The following is a 27,467-nucleotide window of genomic DNA, read 5'->3' as shown; positions in this document are numbered from 1 at the left end:
ATAAACATTTACTTCCTAAATAAATATCAGCTTCCTAAAGTGAGTTAATAAATCTTCACTGTTATGGGTTGATTTACGTTCCCCTAAAATTCATGTGCTGAAGTCCTAACCCCAATTACCTCAGAATGTGACCTTATTTGGAAATAGGATCTTTGCAGATATAATTCATTAAGAGAAGGTCCTACTGAAGTGGAGTGGGCCGCTAATACAATATCCCCGCTGTCCTTATTATAAGGGGAAATTTGGACACAGACAGTCACACACAGAGAACACCAAGTAAAGATGAAGGTGGAGATGAGGGAGATGCTTTCACAAGCCACAGAACATCAAATATTGCCATTAACCAGCAGAAACCAGGAGAGACGCACCTAACAGATCCTCCTTTGGCGCCCTCAGAAGAACTCACCCTGCTGAGACCTTCATTTCTGACTTCAGCCTCCAGAACCGTGAGATCACAAATTTTTGTTATTTAAGGCTTTCAGTTTGTGCTACTTTGCGATGCCAGCCCCGGCAAACTAATACATTTACCAAATGAAAACAATTTCTCAACACAGCTAATACCTGAATATTTGCAATGTGCCTTCTATGTACTTTGCTAAGCAGCAAATGCAATCATAGCAACATTAGACAGCATTGTGTCCGTGCATGCTTCCTCTCTTCTCTAGGAATATTTTGAAAGGAAAATGGTTTTTTGCATATAATTTTCCCCCAATCGATTTTTATTTCTGTCTGGCAAACACTCTTAAAGCAGAGACACTTATCAGAGGAGAGAAATGATGGGATGAAAGGCCTGAAGGCTGCTGAGGAAACATCACCACTGAGCTGAGGCCTGCCCCACCCTCTGGTATTCCTGCCTCACCTTACCTCCCCATGGCCTTCTCTCTTCTGGTCACCACTCTCGGCAATCCCGGCTTTGAAGTGAATGCACGGAAACTACCTTCGCTGAAACTAAATGAGTTTGGCCCCACTCAGTTTAACATGCAAGAAAACGCTGACATGCAAACACCATCCTGGAGTCAAGTGCAAGCCATCCCCTTGTGTATTTCACTGTTTCTCACTTGAAAGCATAAACGCAGCACAGATGCTATATGGGCTGATGGAGGAAGCCAGCAATATGTGAAAGAGAGATTGCACTCACCCAAGTCACTGATTCCCAAGCAGTTCCGAGTGAGTCGCTGTAATGGGCGTGGTGGAAGAGCGTGGCCAGGAGTGTCAAAGGAGGTACTGAGAGACCTAGGACTCCGACGCTCAGAAAACCCCCCTCCAACATTTGGGTTTCTTGCAGAATCTGCTTCCAGCTTCACTCACATTCACTTCACTCCAAATCTGGCTGCCAATACACAGTGTTTACTAAAGATAACTCTGGCAGGAAAATCACAGATTTTAATGTGAAGTGATTCACAGCTAAAATATGACACTTTTTTAAAGCTCATTAAGATTGTTAATTAAGATTGCTAAACACTGATGGGTTTATCAGAGAGGTCTCCTGTTCCATTTAAAACACGTCAGTTTTTTCACAGGTATCTAGCTTTGAGTGTTGGTTATTACAGAATACGCTGGACCGTTTTCCCACAAAAACCAAAACTAGTCATTTGCTCTATAATTTTTCTTGAGAATATATATTCTATTTAAATTTTCAAAATCAGTTGGAAAAAATTCAAGCTTATACTAAAATAAGTGACTTACAAGTACCACTTTCGAATACTAAACATTTTCATTTTAAACCAGCATTACTGGTATTATATGTGCTTCTGTACATCAGTGTAACTGTACACAGACTTAAGAGAAAAATGATAGCCCACTTATACTAGTCACAAAACAATAAAACCAGAAATTAACAGTAAGTTTTATAAAGATCGTTTTAAAATTCCAACCACTCAAAAATAAAGAAAATTAACTATGAGGTCAAAGGAGAAATGACATGTGCAATAACAGATCATTTAGAAAACAAAACTAATGAGAACACTAGATATGATTCCTTTAGTGCATTCAAAGTTGCTTTCAGAGGCAGCTTTAGACTTAAGCATGCTCATTATGCAAGAAAGAAAAAGACTCAGCTCTCAAAGAATTTAGAAAACAATTTCTAAAAAGTTACAAAAAGTTATAAAAAGTTTTAAGAAACTAGCAGGAATAATAAAATTAAAAAGCAGGATTGAATTAATTCAAATATTAAAACACAGTATTACTGATAAATATGCACTCACACTCTAAAATGGATTAAGCTCCAGTGTATCTAATCAGTATAGAAAAGAAAAAAGAACAAGAAAAATGAGAAATAGACAATGTGAAATGGCACGTATAGAATACAATCAAGATGTTAAGGCTGGGCGCGGTGGCTCACACCTGTAATCCCAGCACTTTGGAAGGCTGAGGCAGGCGGATCACTTGAGGTCAGGAGTTCGAGACCAGTCTGACCAACATAGCGAAACTTCGTCTCTACTAAAAATACGAAAATTAGCCAGGTGGGGTGGCGGGGGCCTGTAGACCCAGCTACTTGGGAGGCTGAAGCAGGAGAATCGCTTGAACCCAGGAGGCGGAGGTTTTGCAGTGAGCCAAGATCACATACCACTGCACTCCAACCTGGGCAGCAGAGTAAGACTCTGTCTCAAAAAAAAAAAAAAAAAAAAAAAGGATGTTAAGAGTTCTACATGTGGAATCCAAGGGAACTGGGTAGAATCTCAAGTCAACCACTTTTTAGTTACAAGACTTTGGCCATAGCTAACCTCTTAAGACTTGATTTTCTCTAAAAATAAGAATGGAAAAATAAAATGAAAGAATACTACTAACTACTTCCTAAAGATTTTGTGAAAATCAGACAAGTACTTCATAGAATCCAGGGACTAGTTAGCACTCGGGTCATAATTTAGACCATTCTCAAGACTTACATCTGCTCAAGATGTAATCCCTTGACATGGTCCCATTAGGTCCCCTGTTGAGGGTGACATTTGTGATTTCATCTTCAAAGCAATGTATTTCACAGAAACTGGTGAAAGGTCAAATTCTTCCATCTCTGACATGGTTGTGTATGAGCCAGTGGCAGCTGATGTGGAGTGATGTGACAAGGGTGGAAACGTCCTCCAGGAAATACATCCTTAGGCGCCATTTTGTGCTACAGGAATCCTCCCACTAAAATGTTGAGAGAGCATCCCTAAGTGGGTGCTAAAACATGTGCACATGGATGTAGAGAGTGGAATGACAGACAACAAAGACTCCGAAGGGTGAGGGGGTGGATGAGAAATTAACGGGTAAGATACGTGTTATTCGGGCAATGGACACCCACCCTAAGAGCCCTGACTAGACCACTACACAATCTATGCATGTAACCAAATTGCATGTGTACCCCCATAAGTTTATATGAACTTTAAAAAAGATTACATGGTTATGTTGATTTCTCCATCTTTTCACTCATTTGGTTCATCAATTCCCCTAATTTACTTAATGTATTTATAATAACAATTTTAAAGTCTTTGTCTGCTTAACGTATTTGTAAGGATTTTGAAGTCTTCATCTATCATGTCTAGTGTTCTCATTAGTTTTGTTTTATAAATAATCTGTTATTGCACATGTAATTTCTCCTTTGACCTCATAGTTAATTTTCTTATTTCTTAGTGGTTAGAATTATAAATGATCTTTATTAAACTCAGTGTTAATTCCTGGTTTTATTGTTTTGTAACTAGTATAAATGGCCTATCACTTCCTCTTAAATCTGTGTACAATTACACTGATGTGCAGAAGCACATATAGTTATAATACCAGTAATGCTGGTTTAAAATGAAAATGTTTAGTATTTCAAAGTGGTGCTTGTAAGTCACTTATTTTACAGTCCATTTAAAGTCTAAAAGACCACCTGCAAGTCGCTAGGAAGATGTATCATCTTCTAGCATTTAGACATCCTAGCACCTCTGTACCCTATGCTTTCTTACATCTTAAATAAACAAACATAGATAAGTAATAAATTAATAAATAAAAGGTAGAGAGAAGACTTGGCTGGAATCTCCTGAGTAAAGAGGAACATTGAAATGGCAAGAATGGGAAAACGTCCAGGAACAGAACAATGAAGAGCAAAGAACAGAATTTAGAAAACAAAAGGTTGGGGGGAAACGGAGGTGAAAAGGGATCGACTGAACACACGGGCAAAACCAGCTTAATGCTCCAACAGTGGCTAACCTTGCTAACACTTCCTCTCTGCCAGTCACTGTTCTAAGTACTTTTCATGTGATTTCCCAACAAATCCTCACCACCAGCTGCAAGGTAGGTGCTAATGTCCTCTTTCACTAGGGAGAAACCCCACAGGTGACTTTACCAGCCTGGGATCAAGAGTGAGTTCACAGGCAAAGACAGCATCTGAAGCCAGGTGATGCACCCCAAAGTCTGCACCATAAACCCTCCTGCTTGTTCCCCTTTATGGCATCACAGGGAAGTGTCCCAGAGACCAAAGGAGCCTCAAGAACAAAGGGCAGTCACCAGTGTCAATTCTACAGGAAATCTGGGAGCCAGAGGCCTTGAACTTCCAAAATGCAACTTCAGCCAAGCTACTGTGGCTAAAATCAGAAAGCAGATGACACTCCTTTAGGAAGGAAAAGGAAGGTGATCATGGCAGTTAGCTTCAATAAAATCCCCCCCTCCACAGTACCAACAGCTGAAAAGAAGAAAGTCCATGATATGGAATGTGGGAAGAGATGGGAGGGAATGAACTCTTAGATCCAGCCTCAGAACAGGACAAGCTAGGAATGTAAGAAATGATGACTGCTGGAGAATCATGATGGGCCTAGGAAAGCAGAAGAGAAATGAATGCAGCCAGTATCTTCTCAGAAGTCAAGTTCATCACAGTGAGAGCATCATATCTGTTAAGAATTAGGAGGCTGTCAACAACAAAAAACAAAAATGCCAGTTTAAAAAGGGGCAAAGGACTTGAATAGACATCTCTCCAAAGAAGATATACAGATGTCCAATAAGCTCATGAAAAGATGCTCAACATCACCAATCACCGGGAAATGCAAATCTCAGTCACAATGAGACAGCACTTCACACCTACCAGGATAGCAATTAAAAATAACAATAACAACAAATGTTGGCAAGGAAATCTGGAAAATCTGGAACCCCTGTGCACTGCGGGCAGGAATATAAAATGGTGCAGCCAGTGTGGAAAATTATATCACAGTTCTTCGAAAAAACTTAAAACAGAATTACTGGCCGGGCGCGGTGGCTCAAGCCTGTAATCCCAGCACTTTGGGAGGCCGAGACGGGCGGATCACGAGGTCAGGAGATCGAGACCATCCTGGCTAACATGGTGAAACCCCGTCTCTACTAAAAATACAAAAAAAAACTAGCCGGGCGACATGGCGGGCGCCTGTAGTCCCAGCTGCTTGGGAGGCTGAGGCAGGAGAATGGCGTAAACCCAGGAGGCGGAGCTTGCAGTGAGCTGAGACCCGGCCACTGCACTCCAGCCTGGGCGGCAGAGCAAGACTCCGTCTCAAAAAAAAAAAAAACAGAATTACTGTATAATCCAGCAATTCCACTCCCATGCATATGCCAAAAGGAAGTGAAAGCAGAGACTCAAATATTTGTACACCCACGTTCATAGTAGCATTATTCACAATAGTCAAAAGGTGAAAGCAAGCCAAGTGTTCATTGGTAGATGAATAGACAAGCAAAACGTCGTATATACACACGGTGAAATACTATTCTGACCTAAAAAGCAAGGAAATTCTGTCACATGCTCCAACATGGATGAACCTTGAAGGCGTGCTACATGAAATACATCAGACACACTAGGACACATACTGTATGGTTTCACTTACATGAGCTACCTAGACTAGCAAAATCCATAGAAACAGGAAATAGAATGGGGGTTCCCAGGGGCTAGCGGTGGAGAGGAGAAATGACTGATACCGGGTACAAGGTTTCCTCTGGGGTAATGAAACACCCTGGGGCTAGACAGTAGTGAAGGTCGCACAATACTGCGTATGGACAAAATGCCACAAAACTGTCGTTAAAATGGTACATTTAAATTTTGTGTATTTTACCACAATTTTAAAAGAGTTAGGGGTTCACTGAATTGTAAACTTCACAAATGACATGTATAATATTGATTATACCCCCAAAAAACTATGAATAAAAGAAAGAAAACATTCAAGGGCTTGAAGGGAAGCAAAGACTAGGGCTAGAGGGAACGTGGAGTTCTCTCTGCAGGTGGAGGCAGAGTTTCCCTAACCGTGCTGCTTCTGACATCAGGCGTCCCTATGTGTGCCCCTGCCGGGGTGAGAGGAAGGTAGCATTGCAAACTGGGAAACCACTGGGTTAAACCAAATGAAAACAGATTTCTTTACTGAGGACTTGTTGGAAACCTTCCAAAATTAATATGCAGAATGAATCTCAAAAAGGAGACTCACAGGCAAGATTACCCAAATTTATTTGAAACAAATAAATTGCTGCAAATGCCTGCACATAGTTGGGAGGGGCCAAAGGCAAAGCAAAGTGAGCAAGGCCTCGTGCAGCTAGGTTAGGCGAAAAGAAGTTAAGCTTGTGAGGAACACACCCCATGGGCTAATAAGGAAATCAGATAAATAAAAGGACCGACTGGGGTTGCAGCCGGGTCAACCGAGGTGGTCAGCAGGCGGGGTAGAGCCATCAGGCTCTGTGAATCAGAACGACTGATCACACACGATAACTGCTTTCTAACTCCATCACTCTTCACTAACCTTTGGTATCATCATGTTTCATTAGCCTGGAAAAACTCCTCCCTCTACCTGAGGTATGAATAGCATGCACAAGCCACCTGGCTTTTTGTGCCATAGGTGGCTACAGACATCAATGAAAGAGCTTCCTTTAGACATGTGTAAGTGGCATGTATTAAAAGTCACCAAAACAGGAAACTGAAAAGGTGTGCGTGTAATACTGGACATAAGTGTTACACCATAGTCTGCGATGTGGAGTGGAGAGCCAGCCATCAAAGAAGAATGCAGAGAAAAATCCTCATTTTCCATGTAGTTTAGTTATCCTTCATGCAAATGATTTTCTGTCTGGGAGGGAGTCAGTTAGTAAACTGAGTCTCAGAGTAGAAGCACAAACGGGATTTTCAAGAGAGCGAGGATGGAGAGAAAAAAAAAAAAAACTATGACTTTGAAGGAGGTCATTTTATTTGCACATTTTTTTTAGGTAAACTGATTAGCTAACAACTAGCAAAGAGGTCATTTGCACATTTTTAGCCTTGAAGAAGCCAAGTTCTGAAAAATCAAAATTCAGTCATTTATGGATTCTCCAGAAAACCTTTGGAGAGTTCGCTGTCGCAACATTCACGACAGGCTGTGTCTATGGAATGTCCACCACCATCCTTCCACCAGCATCTCCACCTCGGTAAAACCAGCACTCCACCATCTGCCTCATTCAAATTCCTCAATTCCTTCATTTATGTCCAATTATAATAGGCACCTGTTTCTCTTCAAAGCTTCCAGACACCTGGGCCTTGTGCCAGACTCCCTACAAAACCGAGTCATTGAACACCCACTCCGAGCAACTGCTGATGAGTTGAATAATATTCACAACTGTTACTGCTCAAATGTGTAGTAGGGTCTGGAGGCATTTGTTTCTCTCCTTTGCCCACACTGAAATGAAAAAAGTTAAGTTCAAATTGGCCAAAACTATACAGCAGCACCCAAACAAAGGGACACAACTTTTGGAATAGTCCTTGAAAGTGGTGGCCAGGGAAAAACACTGAAAACACCAGAATTTTACATGTATCTTTTATGGGGGAGCGAATGCAGAAAAGGGGTGAGGAACTGAAATTCATGAAAGTTTCACTAATAGTTTCCCTTCCCAGACTGGAGAAAGGTAAACAGAGGTGGTGAAGAGGAGACTTAAGAGAAATGATCCTCTGGAGATAAATGAGAAAAAAACCTTCAGACTTGCCATTCCACTTGTCACAGAGAGAAGGAAGGCTGTGACTGAAAGAATCACTCTCCTTCCCCAGAGATGACTGTCTCCAGTAACAACCAGGACTTATTGGACAGACAAAAGAGATGTGGCAGATACATGGAGAGGGCTGGCTTACTCTGATAAGGGTTCCTGAAGAAAGGAATGGAGGAAAAGCAGAGGAAAAAACATGTGAAGAGAAGACATATCAGCTGAGAATTTTCCAGAATTGAAAATATGAGACCTCAAATCAAAACTGGACTCTAGGTACTCACCATGATAAATAAAGATAAACTCATATCGTCCACATCATAGTGGTCTACAGAACGTCGAAAATGAGAAAGTCCTAAAGCTAATGTGGAGAAAGGCAAATTATCAACAAAACAGTCACAATTAAGCTGATAGCCATTTTCCATGACCAATAATATATGTAAGCCAGAAGATATCAAAATGCTGGAAGTAACTGCCCATCTAAAATTTTACACCCAGTTAAACTAATACACAAAAGTAAAGCCGTAATTAAAATGTTTTCAAACACAGAAATAGTAAGAAAGCTTATCATTAACGTAGCCTCAATAATAGGATGATTCATGAATGTAGTTCAGCAAGAAGTTGCATAAACTCAGGTGTACGTCAAGGGACACAGGACACAAAAATGAGCACCGAAATTGATCAAACATATCATTAAATTTAACTAATTTATGCCCATAAAAATAACTACATTTTCATGTTTAAAAAATCCAAAAATATAGGAAATTACCCAAGAAAAGAGAAAGAGAGGAAGGAAGGGAGGAAAGGAGGAAGGAGGGAGGGATGGATGGAAAAGACACAGAGAGAGAGAGAAAGAAAGAAAGAAAAGAGAAGAAAGGAAAGGAAAGGAAAAGACAAGAAAAGGAAATTTACAAGTTCGAACTAAGGAACAGTTACAAAATAAGGGAACAAGGTGGTTAGTTAAATTGTGCTTAGGTCCTTGTCATGATAGAGAAAATAACAGGAATACCAAAAATGTTTATATATGGTGAAAATACATGATTCAAGACTAAATATAATCATTAAAAATATATATACAGTCTACAGTCTGAAAACCAGCAAAAGAAGTAAAATGGGAATATAGAAAACTGTATCAATCCAACAGGAGACAAAAAAATGAAGAAAAGAGAACTAAAGAAAAAAGGTATTAAAGATAAAATACATATGAGATAAAAGAATTAAATCCAAAGGCCTCAGAAATTATGTATATTATAAATGGATTAAGTTCACTTGTTTAGAAACACAATAATCAGGTTGGAAAAAATCTAGCTATATGTGAGTTCAAATGACACACCCAAAGTAAAGTTACAATGATAGGCAGGAAAGATACTTGCAATTAGTTAGGGGAAGAAAAAGAAACCAACCCCTAGTAAAGCTATGTAAAGCAAAAAGAATTCAAGCCAAAAGTATCAACACTACATAGCAATTTACCATATATTATTATAATATAGATAGCACAATATAGATCTTTAGAAACTTGTAAGCTTCAACAACATGGCCTCAAAACATATAACAAAAAACTGACAGTATTCTAAGAATAAATTGTATTTTTATGCATTTCTCTCAGAAATGTGTAACCAAAAGAACAAAAATTAGTAATAATGATTTGACAATGAAAATTAATAAACTTCATTTACTAAACACACAGAAACAGAAAGTAAACATTCTTTTCAATTGCACACATACCACTTGGGGGAATTAAAAATCAACAATAAAAACATACTAGAGAAAAATATATGTTTTGAAACTTTCAAAGGCAGGCCTCAAAAAAACTTATGGCTTAAAGAAGAAATCATAATAGATATTTTAAACCAAATAACAATGAAAGACCAACATATCAAAACCTGTGGACAGCAACTAAAAATTATTTAGGAATAAAGTTATAGGTCAAAAAAATAAATATGTAGAATACATTAAGCATATACTTCAAGAAGCTAGGAAAAAATAACAATAAACATTTGAAAGGTAAGAAAAAGAAAAAGAAAAAGACGAGGATATAACTATCAAGTCATTGATACACAGAATAAAACAACCTAAGAAATTATCTACATACTCAAAAACTGTTTCTTTCAGAAAAACTAATAAAGTAAATAAAACTTTACCAAGATCTAACAAGAAAAAAAGGGACAGAAATAAATCATATTTAAAGTCAAAAAGGTCTGCAACAGAGAAATTTTTAAAATTTTAAATCATAAGAAAATACTCTGAAAAATTTTATGCCAATAAACTTCAAAACTTTGAAATAATTTTCCAGCAAATAATGAATTAACATAGTTTACTGAAAAGGCAATAGAACCTGGATAAGTAAAAGGATATAGAACCTAAATAAACAATGAATGTGTCATCAAAAGTCCACCGCCTCCACTCTAAAATGCAACAGCCCAGAAAAATTTAGAGGTGAGCTTTACCGAATTGTAAAGGAACAACAAAAAAAATCCTTTTTGGCCGGGCGCGATGGCTCAAGCCTGTAATCCCAGCACTTTGGGAGGCCGAGACGGGCGGATCATGAGGTCAGGAGATCGAGACCATCCTGGCTAACACGGTGAAACCCCGTCTCTACTAAAAAATACAAAAAACTAGCCGGGCGAGATGGCGGGCGCCTGTAGTCACAGCTACTCGGGAGGCTGAGGCAGGAGAATGGCGTGAACCCGGGAGGCGGAGCATGCAGTGAGCCGAGATCGCGCCACTGCACTCCAGCCTGGGCGACAGAGCGAGACTCCGTCTCAAAAAAAAAAAAAAAATCCCTTTTTGTACAAGCCATTTCCAAGAGACAGAGAAAAAATACACAACTTCAGACAAGGAGAGTAAACGAAAAGAAAATTACGAACAATATCTCTTCTGAATACAAATGGAAAGTTCCTAAATAAAGCACAAGAAATGTATTAATAAACTATACCAGTAAATTAAAGTAAGAAAAAGTACATGATTATTTCAAAAGCTACATCAAAAAAAGAATCAATAAAATTCAGCACCAATGCATAATAAAAAAAGAGATCTTTCTTAATTTGGCAAAGGGCATCCATCAAATACCTAAAATAAACATACTTGATAGTGAAACTTACAAGCATTCCCATTAAGGTGAAGATCAAGACAAGGATGTGCATTATCACTTTTTTTCTTAGAGAAAGGGTCTCACTATGTTGCCCAGGCTAGTCTTGAACTCCTGGCCTCAAGCAATCCTCCTGCTTTGGTCTCCCAAAATGTTGGGACTACAGGCATGAGCCTTTATACCTAACCTGTCACTGCTTTTCTTAAACATTGCCCTTGAGGTCCCAGCCAATGGAATAAGACCAGAAAAGATGTATATAAGCAATGAAAGAGAAGAAACTAAGCTATTCTTGTTTATAGACAATCTGATTATTATGTCAGACCACATAGGCTAGGTTATGCCACAAACAACCCCAAAATCTCAGGGTCTTAACACTGCAAGTTTATTTTCACATAAGCAAAATCCATTGCTGATTCAGGCTACTCTTGAAGGCAAGAATACAAAGGTCGGTTTATTACTGTATGCTATTTTGATCTAATGGCATGCTCATATCAATACGTGCTGACACAAGCAGAGCAAAGAGAGCTGGGAAATCATGCACCTGCAATCCAATGTCTCAGCACACATCCCTTTAGCTCCCTTTTCATTGGCCAGGAAAAGTCACATGCTGTGCCTAACTTCAAGAGGTGGGAGAACCAAAATCCTCCCATGTGCTAGAAAGACACAAATAACCAAAATACCTAATACAATTAACTAGAGAAAACATTCAAGAGAATCTACATGTAAACTATCTGAACCAATAGAGAACGTATCACATTTATCAAATTTCCGTGGTATTATTACTAAAAATGCATAACTTAAATCTGCATATAAGAAAATATCAGGCAACTCCAAATTGAGGAACACTCTACAAATAACCACCCTGAACTCTTCTGAAATGTCAAGTTTACAAAAGAGAAGACTGAGGAACTATTACAGATTGAACATGAATAAAGTAACATGAAAACCCAATGCAATATGGGATTCTGGCTGGGATCCTGGACCGGAAAAAGGATATTACAGGAAAACTGGAAAAATTCAAACAAGGTCTGAAGATTAAGAATATTACGGCCGGGGCACGGTGGCTCACGCCTGTAATCCCAGTACTCTGGGAGGCTGAAGCAGGAGGATCACTTGAAGTCAGGAGTTCGAGACCAGCCCAGCCAACATAGTGAAATCCTGTCTCTACCAAAAAATACAAAAATTAGCTGGGCATGGTGGCACACGCCTGTAATCCCAGCTACTTGGAAGGGTGAGGCACGAGAACTGCTTGAACCTGGGAGGTGGAGGTTGCAGTGAGCCGAAATCACACCACTGCACTCCAGCCTGGGTGACAGAGCAAGACTCTATCTTAAAAAAAAAAAGAAAAAGAAAAAGAAAAAGAATGGCTGAAAAGAACAAAGTGGTAACTTACCTTCCCAGAGCAAGACATAAAGTCAGAGCAATTAAAACGTGGTGTTTTGGCAGAAACAAACAAAATACATCATGACAAAACAGAACAGAGATCTCAAAAATAAACCTACAAATTTTGGGACCACACTTGACAACTGAACCTAAGATTCGTACGTAGACTAAAAGGCAAAAAATAGCTAAATACATTAAAAAGTAAAACAAGATGGGATAACTCGACCTAACTTGATCTAGTATATATAAAAACGTATTACATCAATAAGATACTTGTGATGTATAGACCAATGCTATGGACTGAACTGTGTCCACCCGAAGTTCATGTGTGTTCAAGCTCTAACCCCAATGTGACTGTATTTGGAGACAAAGCTTTTAGGAATTAATTAAGGTTAAATGAGGTCATAGGGTGGGATCCTAATTCAATAGGGTCAGTGGCCTCATAAGAAAGAGAAAGGAATCTCATTCTGCATGCAAGGACACAGACAGAATTTTTAGGATGTACCTGCATTCCTGAAGAGAGTCCTCATCAGAACCTGGTCAAGTTGGCACTTTGATCTCAGAATTCCAGCCTCCAGAACTGTGAGAAAATAATTTTACGCTGTTTAGCCATCCAGTCTATGGTATCTCATTATGGCAACCCAAGCAGATCATAAAATAGAATAAATAGCCTCAAAACAGATCTACACAAGTATGACAGAAATGGTATTACAAATCGCCAGAAAAAGGAGTATTGAGTTAACAACCTATGACTACTGACTATTCATTTGAAAAAATCAAATTTGAATCCCTAACTCACAACATATCAAAAATAAATCCAAGGAGGATTAAAAACCTAAGTGTGAAAAGCAAAACTTGAAGACTTTTAGGAAAAAATACAGTATATGAGACAATATTTAAAGGCTTAAGAGTGGGGAAGAATTTCATAAGATGAAAAACTTCCTCTTAAGAGAAAGCACACACCATAAAAAAAAAAAAAACTTGGTAAATTTCATCAAATTAAAAATGAAAACCTATTGTTCAATAAAATGTAAAAATACAAGCCACAGACTAGGAGTAGATATTTGCAATGTATATTACTAAAATGAAGGATCTAGAATTTCTAAATGAACTTCTATAGATCTATAAGAAAGTCATCCCAGATGAAAAATGATCAAAAGACATGAACAGGCCATTCACAGAAGAGGAACTCCAAATGGTTGAGATACATAATATACGAAAAGATGATTAGTTTTACTAGAACCAGGAAAATGCGCCTTAAAACACTGAGATTCTATTTCATACTCATGACAATAACAAAAATTTTAAAATCCAATAATTCCAAGGGTTGGGGAAGGTGTGGAAAAACAGGAACTGAGTTAGAGTTATACTATGTAGGAGCATAAATTGGTATAAATCCCTTGGAAAACATTCTTCAGTATCCAGGAAAGATGCTTTATCACCTGATGTATCTTTTCTAGGTATGTACTCTAAAGTACACTCTAACATGTATGCAAAGGAGATACATAAGAATGTTTATTATAGCATTTTTATATGAAAAATGAAAATCATCTAAACATACATTAACAAAACAATAGCTGAGCCAATTGTAGTACAATCCTACAACATAATTTTTTTTAAGAGACAAGGTCTTGCTCTGTTGCCCATGCTGGAGTGCAGTGGAATGATCATGGCTCACTGCATCCCCAAACTCCTGGGCCCAAGCAATCCTCCCATCTCAGCCTCCCAAGTAGCTAGGACTACAGGTGCACACCACCACATTTGGCTAATTTTTTATTTTTCATTTTTTTTATAGAGATGAGGATTCGCTATGTTGCCCAGGCTGGTATCAAACTCTTGGGCTCAAGAAATCCTCCCACCTCAGCCTAACATTTTATATAGCAATGAAAATGAATGAACTATACCTGCAGAGGTGCCCAATCTTCTGGCTTCTCTGGGCCACATTAGAAGAATTGTCTTGGGTCACACATAAACTACACTAATACTAACAATAGCTGATGAGCTTTAAAGAAAAATCTCACAATGTTTTTTAAAACTTTATGAATTTGTGTTGGGCCACATTCAAAGCTGTCTGGGGCTGCAGGTTGGACAAGCTTGAACTACAGCTATGATATAGTTTAGCTCTGTGTCCCCACCCAAATCTCATCTCCAATTGTAATCCTCAAGTGTCGAGGGAGGGAAGTGATTGGATTAAAGGGCAGTTCCCCCATGCTGTTCTCCTGACAGTAAGTGAATTCCCACGAGATCTGATGGTTTTATAAACGGTAGTTTTCCCCACACTCTCACATGCTCTCTCACTTGCTCTCTCAGGCCATGTAAGACGTGCCTGCCTCCCCTTCTGCCATGATTGTAAGTTTCCTGAGGCCTCCCCAGCAATGCAGAACTGTGAATCAATTAAACCTCTTTCCTTTATAAATTACCCAGTCTCTGGAAGTTCTTTATAGCAGTGTGAAAATGAACTAATACAAGTTATGTCTCAACATGGATAAATGTTGAAAACAATCAAAAAGAGCTGCAGTAGGACTGTATGAAACCATTTTAGAGAGCTTGAAATATTGAACTCAATACCATAATTCATCACAGATTTATACATAGAAGTGATGTGGAAACACACATGGAAAAGACAGTAATAATTCAGGATAGTGCGAAGGGATGAAAGGAGATGAAGAGAACTAGGGAAGGACAGAGGGAGCTTCAATGATGCTTTCATATTGTCTTCTAAATCTAAGCAAGTATGGCCAAGTGTTACGACTCAATAGAGCTGGGATGTGGACTCACACATGCTTTTTCTATTATTATTTCACTTCTGTATGTTTGAAATACTTCAAAATTTGAAAAATAAAAAATGTAATGTCTCCAAGTTACACCCTGAATTTGGGGGCAATCCAAAACCTGAGTGTATTCTGACAGCAACTTTTAATAAAAGTATAAATTTTAATAAATTTAATCAAAATGAATAGAGACTAAATCCACCAATCATGATTATCCATCATTCCCACTGCTTCTACGACTTCATATCCTCAGGCCACAGAAAAGCTAACAAACCACATCTCCAGGACACCAAAGGATGCTCTGGGAAGGAAACAATGTTCACATAGGAGAGAAGCAATCGAGGACAATCAAAAAAAGTTATCTAAAGGTTCAGCTCAACCTGCCCTTGTTAAATATGCTTGACAAATAAATGTCAGAGCAAACAGGCATAAACACTACAGAAAGGAAGAAGGAAATGAAACAAAAGGCAATGTGCAAAAGACAAGTGAAGAAGCCAGAAGCTGGAAGAAAATACACTCCCAGCAGTGGATTACACGTTTTCACAGTAAATGATTTGTCGCTACAAGAAACTAAGAACGGGAAATCAACAAAACAGGGCCACAAGCGATGACAAAGAGACGGAATGAGATTAAAAAGGGAACTTGCAGAGTTTAGGAAGCACAGTTATCACCAAAACACCTCTATGGAAAAATGAATAAATTAGAAACAGTAAGAAAAAAAGAGAGAGCATTGCAAATGTGAATAGGAACACTGAGGAATGATTTCCAATAATTATAAAGAATCAGAGCTCTTTTATTTTCAGAGACGGGGTCTTGCTACATTGTCCAGGCTGGTCTCGAACTTTTGGGCTCAGGCAATGCTCCCGCCTGCGTCCACAGCTTAAACAAAAAAAGACAGGGACCAAAATTTAAATAACAAACTAAATATTGTTCCCCTGATGTTTGTTAGTCATCTTATTAAAATAATTCTGCTGTTGCTCATAATATTTTTTTCACAACTTTTTGGGAATAACTTTTCAAATCATATTATTTTTAAAAATTCAGTAAGAAACAACTAGTTTTGTTTCCTTCTTTCCGTACCTCATTCTTGATCCAAAACAATTATTACTCAGCATGGTAAAGTGCCTGGCACACAACAGGAAACCATAATAACAATAGCTATAACTTACATAGCATGTACATATCTGGCAGTGTTCTATTGTTCTTTATTACATACAGAACGATGTAATCCTCACAACCATCTCTATGAAGTAAGTACTATTATTCTCTTCAATTTTAATTAACGAAACTGAGGCATAAGGAAATTAAGTCACCTGCCCAAGGTCGTATAACAAGTACCTGTCAAAGCTGGGATTTGAACCCAGGCATCTGGCTGAGCTATTTATCTCTGCAAGAATATTTATTCAGTGCGTGAATGAGTGATCAGCCACTTTATTTACCCAACTTGGTCCCAAACGACTTCTGGCTCTGATGTCTTCTATTGAGGATGTGGGGGTGATGTTCAAAATTAGATATAAAAATTCCGGTTGATTTTTTTTTTTTTTTTTTTTTTTTTTGAGACGGAGTCTTGCTCTGTCTCCCGGGCTGGAGTGCAGTGGCCGGATCTCAGCTCACTGCAAGCTCCGCCTCCCACGTTTTACGCCATTCTCCTGCCTCAGCCTCCCGAGTAGCTGGGACTACAGGCGCCCGCCACCTCGCCCGGCTAGATTTTTTGTATTTTTTTAGTAGAGACGGGGTTTCACCATGTTAGCCAGGATGGTCTTGATCTCCCGACCTCGTGATCCGCCCGTCTCGGCCTCCCAAAGTGCTGGGATTACAGGCTTGAGCCACCGCGCCCGGCCGATTTGTTTTTCAAATGAATCTCACTACACCTGCACGATACTCAGAGCTCCTAATTCTGGTTTTCAACTGAAGGCCATGTTAGTTCTCAAAATCTCTATAAATCTTCTTACCCACCCCTTCACCTGACACAGGGTCAGTTATCTCCCTCCTTCCACAGGCAAAGCAGTGTTGTCAAAACTCAGAAGAGGTCAGCCACAAAGCTTGACGGAACCCTATCCTCAGGCCAAGGCAAAAGAGAAGAAACTGGAATTAACAAGGAATAGGGGAGCCCTCACCAAGTCCAAGGACTTACCTGGCAGCAGGAAGTGGCAGCAGAGGAAAATAAGGAGTAGAAGGAGAAGGGTCAACAGAAGGAAAAGGAACACAGGCTGCAAACCTGGGTTTACCCAGGGCCACGAAGCCTGCGTGGGGCCCAGGAACAAGGATGTTATAGTCAAGGAGGTAGACGTCTGTCAGGTCCAAGGAGGGACTCCATCCTCATCAGCATCCCGGTCACCTGGGGAGAGAGGCTGATAAAGCCCAGGCAGCTTTTCAACCAGGATTCAGGATCAGGCTCTAGGCCTGGCAGAAAACCAAGCAGAAATCTGATCAGACACCCAGTTAAATGGACAAGTATGCATGGGGAAGCATCCCCTCGGATGCCAGTACTGGGCTCAGTTCCATGCCCAGGAAGGAGAAGATGGAGACTCTGAAACTCTTCTGGGACCCGGCTGAACTGGCCTCAATCTGTAGCTGTCCAGGACAGAGGAGGGAGGGCTACACCCTGGTATCCTCTGCTGAATGGATGAAGGTTACCATCCATGTGGAGAAGTTTGGCCATGGTGAATTATGCAGATTTTCATAAAACCGACTATCAAAGGTGGCCCTTGTTCATTCAAAGTACCTACTTGGAAATCCTACAAAAGAAGGGATGCCCCTGTCTGGAAGAACCTTTGCAAAGACAACCTTGTCCTTGTCAGTCCTCTGAGGTAACAGCATAGTGAAACATCTCTTTCCGACTTGCATTTCCGGGAGGTAACGTCCATGGGCCTCACACTGAGTTCCTTCCTGAACACATCAGATTTTTATTATTATTAAATTTACCTAACAAAGAAACTATTTAAGACGAACTGACTTTAAAAGAGAGGGAAAAAATGAAAGGAGATAGGAAACAAGATTACATATGCAATCATTCCTTAAAAGATATAAAATTCTCTCTTTGAAACCAAATTTGCATATTACACGCACCTGTTTTAAAGAGGAAACACGACAAAAGGTACATGTAAAGATGGGCAGAATCAGCATGCATTTACCCACAAACGCCCCTCTAAGGACTTCCTACATCTGTAAAATACTCTCAACAGCAGCCACTGCCCACTCCAGGCACCCAACGAAACATGACACTTCCCCAGATCTGTATCTTCATTAAATTCTACTCCTCCTCCATCTCCATCTCTTTGAAAAAGACAAAAATAGTAAACAAGGAAGATGTGGAGATGAGAAGTAATGTTAACATTTACAATAGGTGGCCACTCATAACAAAGACTTAAGTTTGTTATGCTAACATAAAGGACATGTGAAAAATTATTTTCCAACAATCTGATTACTGCAGATTCAGTTGCTATCATTTGGAAGCTGTATTTATCCCTCAAAAGTCAGAAACCTAAACAAAAAATGAAACAAACCCACGAAGGAAAACTACAGTGCGGCGTGTGTGAGAGCACACTTGCACATGCACACACATAGGCGCACACACGCACACGCACACACACTCACACACACACCTGGTACAGATATTGTTTTTAAAATAACGTTCATTACTGAATCTTAAGGTACCTCGCTGTATTTACCAATGACCTACAGACTCCCTTCTGGTCCTCCCAAACTCAAAACCCCTGGTGTCATCCCTTAATGAAAAGCTGTCTTTCTCACCATTCTGCCTATCAGCCCGCTCCACAACCCCCACGATACAGAAGCTGCCTGCCGCAGGGTGCTTCAGAGTTTGTTTTGTTGTTGTTGTTTAAGATTACGCTATTCTTTCTAATTGTGTGATGTTTCCATCCAGTACTGATTCCCTAAGTCTTGCGTCCGCACCGTGCCCACCCAGGAACACAACTTCCTGGGTGCGTGGCGTGAGTGGCGATAAGACTTGATAAATGAATATGTTTTCACATCAAGTTTGATGACATTTGGTCTGTAACAATTTTCTTTCCCTTCATTCAAAAGGAACGAAGGAAAACAGAAGAGCACGCCTGCAATGCGCGGCCGCACCGCGGTCCCCGGTGCCCGGCACCCACGCCCCCGCGCGCCGCAGGACCCGGCCCCGCGCTCCCGGCCAGCGCTCCCCGCGCCCCGCGCCCCAGCCCCGGGCCTTACCGTGCGCGGGACAGCCCCGGCAGGCCCAGTCGGGCTGGAAGCCGCCGCGGGCTCAGAGCCGCACCCCAGCCCGCAGACGCAGGGGGCGCGCGGCCGGTCCCCGGAGGCGCTGGGTCCAGGCCGAGGATGGTTTTCCGCCCCGCTCCGCACCGCATTTAGGAGGTGGGAGGAGCGCGCGGCGATGCGCACAGGAAATCTGATAGGTGAGGAGGCCAGCGGGCCGCGCAGGGCGGCGCGGGCTGGGGGACGCGGGGGGCGGCTCCGGACCCCAGCGCGGGCAGCCGGGGGAAGAGGCAGGAACTATCTACAAATGCTCCAGCTCCGAAGCCCCGAGGGAAAGAGCATCTTTCACGGAGCACCAGGAATTGACGAAGGTGGAATTTACTCAGATCCCCTGAGGCCGGTTCTTTGAGTTTCTGTCCGGCCCTCCGGAGAACGGTCCCAAAGTTAACTTTGAAAACACTCACAGGAGAAGGAAGCCTGCAGGGTCCTGCGCTTCTCAAACCCCACATGCCCCCGGAAAGAACACCGCCCCTCCCCAACCACCACCAGATCTTTTTAAAAAGAGATGCTACCTTCACAGCAAAAGGCCTAATTATGAGGAATGAGCCAAAGTCATGCAAGGCGTGGGGCGCTATGGGGCTGCGCAGTGACGACCCAATGAAGTAGGTGCCTTGACGATTCCCATTTTATGGATGACACGACTCCGGCACACAGAAGTCAGAGGGCCTGTCCTGGGTCACACAGCCACAGGCGGCCCCCAGGTGACTGAATACTGATGTGTCATAGCCACAGTGCGGGGCGGGAGGGGGGAGGGGAGCTGCAGGAGCTGAAGCCAGTAGGACCCCACCTTTCTCTGGCAGGAAAAATAGACATATATTTAAGTAAACAAATACACATTTTTAAAGAGTTGAGAACATATTCAATTCAGTGATCTTCAACCCTGGCTGCAGTAAAATCTCCTGGGAAGCTCTTAAAATTTCCAGTGCTCAGGCGCCTACCCCAGGACCAATGAAGCTGGCTTATTTTCCTTAATGTCATAACTTAAGCAGCTTCAGAGCAGTGCCAGCCCTTTCCTCCCCATGGCTGACAAGTGATCCTTTTTGCACAAAGATGACGTGAGCTAATGGGGAAGTGGGGAGAGACCCCCCGCACAAAGAAATTAGGAACATGGAGTCCAGAGCCATGTTCTGGTGTAGAATCGCTTCAGAGAACGGACAGACCTCAGAAGCTGGAGCGTCGGGTTGGAGGGAAGCCTGTGAGGGGTCTAATGGGGAGGAACGCAGCAGCAGGGCAGCAATCACCAGCTGGGATTATTAAACTCCCACGCGATTCTGCACGTGGCTTTGTGCAGCTCCCATTTCCTGGGGTAACCATACGGGCCTGGCACACTCACAGCCAAGCAGGGCCAAACAGGATGCCGCCTCAGGCAGCATCAAGTGGGGCGGGTACCACCCCAGAGGGGGCAGGAGGTGAGCCTGCCTGCCCTCCGGGGTGTCCCCTGCCCTCTCCCTCCCAGTCACCGGTTGCTGTTCCCCCGACTCCCTTCCCATCCTTTCCTCCCTTCCCACCCAACACCTCCTGCACCAAGAAGCACATCAGACCTCTGTCCAGCCACGGACACCTCAGTTGAGCCAGTACCTGAGGGGCTATGACATGGGGCAGGTGTTGTTTTAATAAAGGTGGCAGGGGGGCCGGGGGGGAGGAAGGTGCAGGACCCCGAGAAAGGGCCCTGGGAGACTTATACTTAGGGCTGTGCTCTGAGGGGGCAGGGGGCCAGTCTTAGCGGGGGCCGCAGAAACCCAGCCTGGATATATGTAAATACCGACAGAACAGTTAAAATACATTTATTGCATTCCAAGTATAAAAATCAGGGAATCGTTTAAGTAGAATTTCAGCTTTGGGTGCAGGTGGTGGAGCCGGAAGCTTCTTCCCTGAAATTGTCCTGGGGAGGAGGGTCCTCCGTTTTTTGTTTCCAAGACTAGCATAATCTAATTATACTACAATGACTTCTTCATTTGAGTAGCTTGTTTTCAATTAGGCTAGTAAGTGGTATGAAAACAAGGATGAAGGAAACGAACTGGAGGGGTGAGGGCCTCTGCATGGGGGCAGGGTTCCAGCTGAGACCCGGATACTGAAAGGGCAGGAGAAGTGAGGAGGGAGCATTCCAGGCAGATCAGATCACAGCAAAGGCAAACACCCTGCACCAGGAATGTACCTGCTCACTGCTCAGCACTACCATGTAGAAAATAGGCTGTAGCAAAGGGCAGATCATAGGTCAATGTGTGCAAATTGCTTAGCCCAGTGAGCACCACAGTGAGATGAGCTAGCCATGGCCTTGGGTCTTGGAGATACCTGTCAAGAAAATAAAAGCATCCATCCATCCATCCTAAGCCAGAGCTCATGGTCTCAGGCTCTGACATTGGTCTTTGCTAAACTATATGAGAGGCCGAGGCAGTGGCCCAGGCAGTGGTCTGCTCTGTCCCGGTCACTGTGGGGATGGGTCACCTGTGAGCCCTGCAGACTTCTCTCCCATGGGAGAAGGATTTGCAGAAGCCAAGCACCTCTTCCCCATATGCCTTCCACCACCCACAAGGCCCTCCAGAGCCTGGTACCAGGGACTGTCAGTCAAAACGTGCATGCTTCCCCATGCTCACTGACGCTCCTATTTGGACTCAAGGTTCTTAACCTCAGCGCACTTGACATTTTGGGTTGGATAATTCCTTGTTGTGAGATTGTCCTGTGCACTGTGGGATGCTTAGCAGGACCCTTGGTCTCCACCCACTGAATGTGCACCCCTGCACACACACACAAGTTGTGACAACGTCTCCAGACTTGCCAAATGTCCCGTGGGGAGCAAAGTCACACCCAATTGGGAACAACTGCTCTCGTAGAAAGGAACGGGACCCAGTGCTCCACCATAGCTACAGAAAACATTTATCCATGACAGCTCCATGGAAAGGGCCACTTAAGAGATTAGAAGATTGTGCCCCATGATGGAGCTGCCAGTCAATGTCCCCTGCTGCCCGTCCTGCGCCGCATGAAGGAGTCGCTGGTCAAATTTCCCTGCGGCCAGTCCCTCCCTCTATGTCAGCCTTCAGGTGCTCCTTTCACAGGCCAGGCCCATGTCATTTCAGGACCTGCTCCTTCGCTGCCCTGTGCCTGGACCAAGCCTCTCCCCCGAGTATACATGGGACTCTCCTGGACTCTACCAGATCTCTGCTCAGAGACCACTTCCCCTTCCCTGAGGCCCTGTTTAGTGCACACGTCCTCCCACACCTCAGTCCCCCACTTTTGATCCTTCTGGCTCAGCATTGCTACCTGACATTTCGGGGTCCACTTACTCATTTGTCCATGCTCTGTCTCCCCTGCCAGAACGGGACTTCAGGGTGCACCACTGCACCCCAGCAGAGGCCTCCACCTGGCACACAGGGGATGCTGGAGCAATACTTGAACAAATAAGTGGAGGGATCAGCCAATGGCATCCATGGGCAGTGGCTGGGGAAATGGAGCAAGTGAGGGCTCTTTTTTTTCCCTTTCATCTATCTTAAGACCCACTACGAGGGCCCTTTTCTACCATGGGGTTTAGTTGCAAAATGTGCAAGCAAGTTCCTTCTCCCCTCCTGATGCAGGCTGGTGATGGTGGGAGGCAGGAGAGCTCACCTGCTCTTCACTCATCCCAAGGAAGCTCCCGCCACTACCAGTGGAAAATTCCTGCATTTCTGATTCAAAAACCTAAGTGGAATGAGCTTCATGGTTGAGATGTCCCAGGGACCCTCATGAAAAGTTAGAGAATCATCAGAGGTTCTTTGAAGCCTGGAAAATGATTTTCCCAGGGAAGTCACAACACTAATTAGAATGCCTCTGCCTGAAAAGCTTTCCAGGCCCACAGCAGTTTTCTGAAGCATGAAACAAAGCTTTCTCGTGGAGCAAGGTGAAGCGTGGGAGAACCGAGTGGGCCGGGGAACTGGGAGCTGAACCCTGGAGGTAGCGGCTGCTGCCTGGAGTCTGAGGTGTGTGCCGCCAGCATCCTGGGGCCCCTGGGAGCCGCATCACTGCCTCACTTGAGGGATACCCTGCCCATGTGGGCTGATCTTGCCGCAACAAACAGGCTGACTTTTCCTCAACTGGGTGGGAGCCTTCATTGGGACTGCAGAACATGATTAGAACGACCACCACTCCCAGGGGGCTGAGGAAACGTGGCCCAAGCCAGGGTGGCCCACGGGGTTATTACATGACAATTGTGTGTTATACGGATAGGTAAAGCTGTGGCCAGTTGCACCCTATGGGGTAGGATGAAGGTGGCCCCTCATTCCTATAAGTAGGTGGGACCACGCCTTCCCAGCTAATGAAGGAATTCGCTCTCTGAATGGGACCAGAAGAGTCTATGCTGGTTAACAGAAGGTCACATTAACGGAAGGAGGCTGTGTTTGGACGGTCCCTGGTCACCTCTGAAAAAACACAGCCCTCCAGCCCTGAGGCCACAGAGAAAGTACTGTAACCAGTTTATAAGCATGCATCAGTAAGCTTTTCTTTTTATATTTTCATAGAACTTTTTGATTTGATTTTGGGGATTTTTCCTGAATAATACAATTTTATGACACATGAAAAACCAAGGCCACTTGAAACATGATCACCACCTTTCACTGTTGAGCTGGCTTCTTATCCATAATTCTCAGCACAATGCACCCGCTTCCCCACGGCTGTCCCTTCCCTGACATTTCTAGTGAGTTCTGGAGCATCTAAACCTAAACTGATTCTAAGGTCTCTAAAATTAAGGTCCATTTGGACTCTTCAGCATGGAAGTTCCAAGCCAGGGAGAAGATGGAGTGGTAAGAACATGTAGAGTTTCGTCAACTTGGTTTTGCAAACTCTTGCTCCGTAAGTAAGCTCCACCCCTCAGTTTCCCCATCTGCACAGTGGGCATAACAGCGTTGTTGTAAAGCTTAGGGAAAGATGGTGCAGCCAAACGCTGGAGGACTCCTGTGGTACTCTGTGCTTTCTTTTTGGTAACACAACAATTCTCAGGCGTTTTTGTTTTTGTTTTTGTTTTTGTTTTGAGACTGAGTCTCGCTCTGTCACCCAAGCTAGAGTGCAGTGGCACGATCTCGGCTCACTGCAACCTCCACTTCCCAGGTTCAAGCACTTCTCCTGCCTCAGCCTCCGGAGTAGCTGGGATTACAGGCATCTGCCACCACACTCAGCTAATTTTTGTATTTTTAGTAGAGTCGGGGTTTTATCATGTTGGCAAGGCTGGTCTCGAACTCCTGACCTCAAATGATCCACCTGCCTCGGCCTCCCAAAGTGCTGGGATTACAAGTATGAGCCACCGGGCCTGGCCAATTCTCAGACATTTTTGTGTTTGTTTGTCTTAATTTCTGTCTTTACTACAGGCCTCCTTCATGTATCTCACTGACTTCTGTTTCCACCAGTGCCTATCACAGTTCGTGAGATATAGCAGGTATTCAAGACAGGTGCTAAGTGAATAAACGAAGTGATGCATTAATAAATAAATTTTTTAAATGAGTGACTGAGTAAAACTCAACACAGAGCCTAAACATAGTGAGCATTCACATAGTAACAATGGCACCATTCATCCTTAAAACATATGATCTTTTGCTTTTAGACCACAAGGGCCTTTAAATAGTGCAGTAAGCTTGGGAGGAAAGTTAGTCACTTTAAAGTTAGTTTAATGTATAGTAATATTGGGAAAGAGGATCTAAAGGCAATCCCACTTCCAACATGCAAACAAACAAGTGAAAACCACTTTGCTTTGGTCCTTTTCCTATTTCTTTCAGGAATAAAAATTTCTATTTAAAAATTTGGGATAAACTAGGCTAGGTGGTGTGCGCCTGTCATCCTAGCTGCTTGGGGAGGCTGAGGCAGGAGAATTGCTTGAGACCAAGAGTTCCAGAGCAGCCTGGGCAACATATTGAGACACAGATCGTTTAAAAAAAAAAAAAAAAAAGGCCAGGTTTGGTGGCTAGCCCCTGTGATCCCAGCACTTTGGGAGGCTGAGATGGGTGGATCACTTGAGGCCAGGAGTTCAAGACCAGCCTGACCAACATGGTGAAACCTCGCCTCTACTAAAAATACAAAAATTAGCCAGGTGTGGTGGTGCATGCCTGTAATCCCAGCTACTTGGGAGGCTGAGGCAGGAGAATCACTTGAATCTGGGAGGTGTAAGTTGCAGTGAGCGAAGATCATGCCACTGCACTCCAGCCTGGGTGATAAAGAGACTGTGTCTCAAAAAAAAGGGGGGGGAGGGATCTCTTTTGTAGAAACAGAGTCTCAGTATGTTTCCCAGTGTGGTCTTTTTTAATTTTTTTTTTTTTTTTTTTGTATAGACAGGGGTCTTTCTGTGTTGTCCAAGCTGGTCTTGAACTCTTGGACTCAGGCAATCCCTCCCAAAGTACTGGGATTACAGGCATGAGCCATCACATCCAGGGTCTCTTTCTATCTGTTGGTGGTGATCCTGACTTCTTCAGGATGCAGCACCTGTGGACATGCCATGTTGCATGCAGCTAACCAGTGCTTGGAGACACTGGACTTAAGCTCTTGTTTTCAACCCAGACCCAAGGACTGCCTGTCCCTTTGCAGAACTGCCTAGCACACAGAGTTCAATGTCATGTAGCTTGTACAACTGGGAAGGAAGCAGAATTCTGAAATAACAGAACTGATTTTTTTTTTTCAACCAGCATAGCAGCATTTCATGTTAAGAAGCCTTCAGAATCATTTCCTACCCTCTCAAGGAACTCATTCTTTAAAGGCACACACCGTTCCCGTCAGAGAGATGATCTTCCTAGTGCTAAACGATTTTTTGATGCACTGAAAATTAAGTTCACACTCAAAGACTTTTCTGCATTTGAGGAGATTTTCCTGTACCTTGAGCTCTGTCGAAAGAGGCATATTGAAGAGAGGGTAGTTCTGGGACCATTTGCAAGACAGCGCATTGATCAGAAGCCTGTACATTCTGGAGTGTCGGCTTAATATGTTGATCATCCTTTGAGGTGGGGCACAAGGAAAAATAAACTATTTCTCCTTCGTGAACATGCAGTGGCATAAGAGATACCAACTTGGTGATAACTGACCATGCTAGGATTGGACCAAAGTGCAGAAGCAAACAGAACCTCCACAAAATGTAAAGATGTCTTGTGCCTGCAATCCTAGCACTTTCAGAGGCCAAGGCGGGACGATTCCTTGATCTCAGGAGTTCGAGACTAGCCTGAACAACACAAGACCTTATATCTATTAAAAAATAAAAATAATAAAATTAGCTGCACACCTAATTGGTGGCACACACCTGTGGTCCCAGCTACTCGGGAGGCTGAGATGAGATCACTTGAGCCCAGGAGATCAAGGCTGCAGTCAGCTATGATCATGTCACTGCCCTCCAGCCTGGACAACTGAGCAAGACCCTGTCTCCAAAAAAAAAAAAAATTAAAAAAATGTGATGGAGTGCAGAGGAAAGGTCAGTTGATTCTCACTAAGGGTTGGACTTCATTGGTGATTTTCTATCTTTTTAAGAGTTAGAAACTCCTTTTGCAAATGAAATGTGTGTGGACCTCTAATGTCTTAAACCAGGTCAGAGATGTTTTGTTAGGGACGGGGGCTTCCAGCCCACTAAACACCTCTGTCCTGCCGTAGCCCCAGAGGTACCACCCTGGGCTTTGCCCAGTGCTACTTCAACACCTCCAGATGGAAGGAGAGGGACCTTTCCTTCCAGTTCTAACCTCCACATCGGTCAATGGGAGCCCCGTACAAAATGCTGAGGAAGCTAAGAAAGTCAGAGTGCAGGCAGTTTCTTGTGACTTACCGCGGGGGCTCTTTGTGTCTCCCCTCCTCCTGCCTGTTAGACTTCTCCTTGCTGGCTGGGCCCACGCGTGGATGCACGGGCATGGAGGACGGAAACCCAAGATCACTCAGCAACATGCTTCTTGTCGGCTTCCTGCAAAGGGGAGAAATCACGCATCAACCAGAAGCTTTTCAGTGAAAACTTGAGGACCTCCTACATTCATCTACCAGAACACTACAGCCTTCAAAGTACTTTCTAGACACTCAGTGTCATTCAAGCTTCTGATAATCCCACCGGGAGGGATGAATGGGAGGTGTTATTATTTCACAGA

At 42.9% G+C, this 27,467-nt stretch overlaps 1 protein-coding gene and 1 long non-coding RNA gene across 3 annotated transcripts in view; one reads left to right on the top strand and one right to left on the bottom strand.

Annotated features, from left to right (window-relative positions):
* B3GALT5 (beta-1,3-galactosyltransferase 5) overlaps positions 1 to 19,529 on the bottom strand; it is a 54,033-nt gene extending 34,504 nt beyond the window's left edge. The window contains exons 1-2 of one of the 2 annotated variants that reach the window (XM_033232512.1): positions 19,342 to 19,529; positions 12,879 to 12,953 (exon numbers count right to left, since the gene is read on the bottom strand). The gene's annotated coding sequence lies outside the window, so the exon portion shown is untranslated. Of the gene's footprint in view, positions 1 to 12,878; positions 12,954 to 17,100; positions 17,192 to 19,341 lie in introns of those variants that run through there. The other variant, XM_033232511.1, reaches the window with a different exon arrangement.
* A 58-nt stretch (positions 19,530 to 19,587) lies between these two features.
* On the top strand, positions 19,588 to 26,780 carry LOC117095799. The gene is made up of 3 exons (XR_004442187.1): positions 19,588 to 20,105; positions 22,717 to 22,803; positions 26,040 to 26,780. It is a non-coding gene; the product is annotated as an uncharacterized LOC117095799 (long non-coding RNA).
* The last annotated feature ends 687 nt before the right edge of the window (positions 26,781 to 27,467 follow it).

Source organism: Trachypithecus francoisi, unplaced genomic scaffold (assembly GCF_009764315.1).
Source record: "Trachypithecus francoisi isolate TF-2019V2 unplaced genomic scaffold, Tfra_2.0 Lachesis_group14, whole genome shotgun sequence".
Lineage (NCBI taxonomy): Eukaryota > Metazoa > Chordata > Mammalia > Primates > Cercopithecidae > Trachypithecus > Trachypithecus francoisi.
Note: the sequence above shows the minus strand (reverse complement) of the source record. Positions and strands in the feature narration are given on the sequence as shown.